The 6,000-nt window shown below is 42.8% G+C and overlaps 1 long non-coding RNA gene across 1 annotated transcript in view; it reads right to left on the reverse strand.

Annotated features, from left to right (window-relative positions):
* The window catches only part of LOC141171576 (uncharacterized), a 158,196-nt gene extending 153,686 nt beyond the window's left edge, over positions 1–4,510 (reverse strand). Inside the window, exon 1 of the long non-coding RNA XR_012252346.1 lies at positions 4,391–4,510. This is a non-coding gene — a long non-coding RNA (uncharacterized lncRNA). The remainder of the gene's footprint in view (positions 1–4,390) is intronic.
* Positions 4,511–6,000: the final 1,490 nt, after the last annotated feature.

The raw sequence follows: 6,000 nt of genomic DNA on the forward strand, positions 1-6,000 counted from the left end.
AACCTACAAGGAAAGAAAGGGTTTATTTTCATTCCGATATTTGTGTCCCATTGACTTGCATTGATTTCCGGTATCGGAATCGGCGATATCCGATACTTTTTGGGTATCGGCCCGATCCAATCCGATACGATATTTCCTGATATCGGAAGGTATCGCTCAACACTAGTCATAAGCATATCTGAGGTCAAGCAACAAAGATCAGACTACAAGACTAGGAGCACATAGTGCACACATAGCACTTGAACAAAGCTACAATTGGCAGCAATCTAAGGCAGAGAGCTGGTTAAATAGCCAGGTAATTACTCTGAACAGGAAACACAGGGATGAAGCCCCGGTACACCCTGGTCCTGATTGGACAGCTAAACTGTCACTCAAGACACTGAGAACTCAGCACGCCCCAGCATCTGATTGGGCGGCTGAGCTGTCCATCACCATACTGACAGCTGAGCACGCCCCTATCCTAGATTGGACGGCAGAACTGTCATTCACTGTGTCCAGACACTCTGATAGGAGGAATCGTGACACATACCATCGACAAGAGGAATAATAACATGCAGTTGTCAAGTGACTCATCTATTTCCAAGAGGCATTACCAAGGAACAGCCCAATGCAATGTTTATTGAAAAGGAGCTCTGTAGTCTTATTTCATGAAGACCATAAATACTTATGAAACGTGACAGCATGACTGTAAAGGAGGGTTCAGCAAAGTATTTTGTACAAGTTAATAATTTGTAGCGACGCTGTGGGTTCTGCCTTATCTGAGGACATAATCAGTCTGCAGTCCTGAACACATAAGAAAATAAGAATGTAGGGAATGTCACATAGTCACGCGGTCACATTCTAGAGTGGGGACGTGAGATGAGGTGATAGAAGAGCCCCATAGACACCTAATAGCTAGAAATGCCAGCTTAAGCCCTTCAGGGGAAATGGCTTTATGGTAAATTTACTATATCATGTTGGAAGACACCAGTGCTTGACAGGTAGGGATATTCAGGGTTGGACTGGCCCACCAGAGAACCGGAGAATCCTCCAGTGGGCCCTGGTTTCTCCTTCAGGAGAGTTCATAGTACAAACCTTGCAGCAGCTATGGGGCTCTTGAGTGGGGGAGAAAGGTGAGCCCTCAGAATCAAATCCTCTGGTGGGCCCAATGTTCTTCAGTCTGACACTGGGGATATTGATACTGATTTTGCACTGGGCTCCAGAAGCTTCAGGTTAAAATGGTATTCCAGGTAGCACCCAGGATAAGGCATAATTCCCGGATTTGTGGAGACCCCTACCAATTGCCAGATGGAAGACTTGTGTCCACTATTGGAATGGAGCAGTGATCACTGGTGCACCAAATCTCCATCCAGTCTTTATGGGGCTGATGAGAAACAAGGGGAAAAAAAGGAACCGACCATAAAGTCCAAAATACCAGATATAGTGAATAATATATTTATTGGTAACAGGTGACAATAATGTATAGCAGATCAAATACAATAATTAAAAACATCTAAAAAACAGGGGCGCGTATTCGGATGGTGTGCAAAATTCATGTGGGAAAATATTAATATACATAAAGTGCACAGTATTGCAGTATATACCTGCAATAATCAATAACTGCAAAAATTTCATCTGCACTGGAGCCAAAGCAAGTCAATGTGCATATAAGATATACAGGTATATAGACATAATTGGCATGTATCAAAAGTAAAAATTACTTACAAATAGTATGCTAAATTGCTCCCACAGACCGGACCGCGTCCACCCCGACGCGCGTTTCGGCAAGCGCCTTCGTCTTCCCCCCCCCCTTTAACATATTCATGTGCAATACATATTGTGCCATCGCACATATGCGAAGATACTGACATTGATTTACTTTATATTATATATTTTACACATAATTTAGGGGAACCTTTAAAGCACTAGCACTTACATATACTATTTATTATATTTATATATACTGCAATACTGTGCACTTTATGTATATTAATATCTTCCCACATGAATTTTACACACCATCCGGATACGCGCCCCTGTTTTTAGATGTTTTTAATTATTCTATTTGATCTGCTATACATTATTGTCACCTGTTACCAATAAATATATTATTCACGATATCTGGTATTTTGGACTTTATGGTCGGTTCCTTTTTTTCCCCTTGTTTCTCGTTATGTTTTTCCGACTGTCCTTTTCGCTTATACTGGTCCTTTATTCTGGTTGGTACAATAATTTATATATATATATATATATATATATATTTCTATCTAACACCTCCAGAAGCACATCTCTTTAGGCATCCTTGTATTGTGTTATTTATGGGGCTGATGTAGAGAGCAGAGCGCTGTTCTCGGTTATCTCCAGCAGTTCTATATAGATTGAATGGAGAGGCAGGTCATCTACGTGCCCACTGCTCCTTTCAAACAGCAGACACAAGTCACCCTTTCAGTCTATCAGTGTGGGTCTCAGTGATCAGTGGTTTTGGTCTTACCAGAATACTGATAGTTTTACGAACAGTGTAGTATATGTTTACGCACACTGACGTAATAGCACTGCTGTTAACCGTTTAGATGCTGCTGTTGATAAATAACAGCAGCATTTAAACGATTGGGTTGCTGATGAATGCTTGAAGCAGCAGTATCAACCCCCCCCCCCCCCCCCACTTCCACCCCTCTGTGACGCAACCATGAGTGAAAATGGGATGCGATGCCAATTGAGGGACTAATGAGGGTCCTTTCGCTGCCATCTTGGCCCTGTAACTTGGGTTTATCAGATATCATTAATTTCACTACAGAATACAATACTATGTACAGTAGTATTTATACAAGCTATCAAATGATCACAGGTTTCGAGTCTCCTAGGGAAACTGAAAAATAAAGGGAAAATTTATTTAATTTAAAAATATATATAAATGACAAAATTAAAAAAATGTACATATCCCCATCCTTAGAAGTCCACTCTATGACTCTATGAACATATAAAATAAATTAACCCAAATGGTAAACTGTGTAAAGAAAAGTTAATTGAAAATCCAGAATTAGTTTTTTTTCTTCTTTATCTTTCAAAAAAATGCAACTGAAAGTCATTAAAATGTTGTATGTACCCCAAAATAGTTTCAATAAAAAACTACAGCTTGCCACTTGAGCACCGAACCCTCACATAGCTCCCTCAACTAAACTATGAAAAGTTAGGGTGCGTTCCCATTTTCATGATTTGCTGCAGTTTTGATGCTGTGTATTTATGCAGCTTCAAACCCGCAGCGTCCAGATGTTACAGCATAGTGGATGGGATTTCTAGAAATCCCATGTCCACTATGCGTCTCCGTGCACCTGCAGATCACCCGTGGACAAGGACATGCAGCGCATCTTTCAGACCCACAGCATGTCAATTTCTCCGGCGGGTCGGCATGTAGATTTTCCCCCTACACTTGCTTAGATGGGGAAAATCGGCATGTGTAAAAAGAAAGTCCGCTAATTTGCATAAAAAAATGTGAACGTGATGCGGAGGTTCTGCAACGTCGGGGCCACATCGGGTCCTGAACATGGGACCGTAGCCTTATGGGTCTCAGAAAATGGCCACAAAATAAACCACACAAAAAACTTCACTGTACAATGAACACTGTCAAAAGAAAATCCAAAAAACAATGGCAAAATTGAGGGTTTTTTTACCATTTCACACCATTTTTACTGCTTTTCAGTACATTATGTGGTAAAGTGAATGGTGCCACTTAAAACTACAACTTGTCCTGCAAAAAAACACCTATGTAGATGTAAAAATAAAAAAGTTATAGTATTTGGAAGAAGAGAAGGAAAAGAATGAAAGTGCAAAAAAAGAAAGAATAGCCCTGGGTTAACACTTTGAGTGCTTTCCCCTTCTGCACATACTTGACATGCAATGAGCCCCCACCCTGTGGCTTCTATAGGACCCCTTGATAGAGTGTTCACACCCTATTTTAATGGGTGGTGGATGAGAATTTTTGCAAGACCTCGTCTCCAGAGGTTAATCATAACCTTGACAACTTGAAGTATTGCTATGTGCCACATCCCGCACTTGCAGCCATATAGAGCCAGCCTAAAGAATGGCGGCAAAGCGAAAAAAGAATCCCATATAACCTCTGCAATTATCAGTTGCATATTACACTGTGTCCACTGATCCAATAAAGGAAATTCCTGCAACATGAAGCAAGTTGGCAGTGGCAGCGGTATGACATATTTGGCATGGGGCTATATACACGCAGCCTATAACTGAATACAATAAAATGCCTTGTGCTTGAATAGCAGGGACGTGGTTTTGGGCATTGATTCCTCGTTCTGTTGATGTGTATGTGTCGCTGCTTGTACTGGAAGAACCACAGGTAATAAGGATCTGATTGAAAGAGCTGCAGGCCGTACGCACAGACTCCCGGCGTTACCTGTCTGAGCCACGATCCAGGCCTCATTGACCTTCTTGTCACTCGTACAGGAATGTTATCGCCCAGACATCATCTGCTTCCTTCCGCATACACAGATTATCTCATTCCTTGTCATTTTCTGGCTGCCGCAATGCAGGATCTGTCTTCAGTGTCTCCAATATTCACAGATCCATATTCTTGCACTATTATCACTCCCCTAGAGTAGGGAATTGCAAGTCTAGCAATTTTGCAATGGAATATGATGGCTCCCTTTATAAGCGGTAATGATCCTGCAGATTATCCTCAAAAACCTTAGCTCACTAGCAAATCTGATTACACTAATTGGATCCATCAACAGCAATCTATAGTGTATTCAACTGCCTAGTCAAGCCAATTCCAACAGGATCTGCCAACAAAGTCCGGCATATCACCCCTCGATGTTTGCCGTAAGATAAAATAGGTATGACCTTTTCAATAGCCATTGCACCCAAATTATAAGATGACCATGGGCCCCATAGTTGCCCCGTGGTCTGCCGCTATTAGCGGCACGCCACTGGTTAGGGGCCCCTTGAGGTTTGGGGCCCCCAGGCAAATGCCTAGCTTGCCCTGCCCCTGTCTCTGTATAAGAGGGCTGGGTCAATTGGATTAGATAAGTATAAACTTTATTTTTTTGCAAGGGGATGGCACAAAGGTGGTATTACTTTTGGAGGGGGGCACTCAGAGGGCATCATTACTTTGTAAGGGGGCACTAAGGGAACATTAAAAGTTTCCAAAGGGGGCACTCAGGGGTCATTAATTGGTTTAATGTGGATGCTTAAGGAGCATTATTACTGGGTTAGTTGGCAGAATACTTGTCTTGCCTTGGGCACTTGCAACCCATCTACGCCACTCTATTTAGATATAGGACTTTGACAGAAAACTCAATCTTTGCCCCAGAGAATGAAAGTCTGTGTGCACACCCCACCAAGGGCAGGGGTGACCAGAGACTGAAGAGGGCCCCTGTGCAAGAACAGTATATGGGCCCTTTGCAGCCAATAGCTCATCAATGCAACCCTTAATGTACAGGTTTGGAGGTGGTAGTGGGTCCCCTTACCTCTTGGGTCCCAATAATGCACCAATGATATGTCCGCCCATGTATCCCACACACCGCATTATTGATTATTGCCACAGATCTCCAGCAATACGCACAAGGCGACTAAACTGGCCCCGCTATGTGTAAGCCTGGTGAGACTACGCAGCTCCGCTGCACAGTTTTTCTCCCGTAGTTCTATGTGCCTATTTTCGTCCATCGCTATAACCTTTCTGGCTTCCTTTCTCTCTGCAGGTGATACATTCTCTTTGCTCCTCTCTAGAAGATAGAAAGGGCCGTGCTGCAGGCCTGCTGTTACAATACACACTGTACGCTCAGCAGGACGTCCATGCCGCCTGCTTGGCGATTACATAGGCAGGAGATCAACACGTTTGAAAATAAGGCACATCAGAGGCATTAAACGAATTCTGTCAAAAGCACGGCGCGCCTTTGTAGCCGCAGAGTCTGTGCAGCTATAAATCAGGGCGGTTTTATTGCTTCAGATGCATTGACGGAACCATCAACACAAAGTCCTAATCTCTGATTAACCCCTATATTGCTG

The sequence above is a fragment of the Phyllobates terribilis genome, unplaced genomic scaffold (assembly GCF_046119375.1).
Source record: "Phyllobates terribilis strain yellow unplaced genomic scaffold, ASM4611937v1 Scaffold_12__6_contigs__length_324123572, whole genome shotgun sequence".
Taxonomy (NCBI): Eukaryota; Metazoa; Chordata; class Amphibia; order Anura; family Dendrobatidae; genus Phyllobates; species Phyllobates terribilis.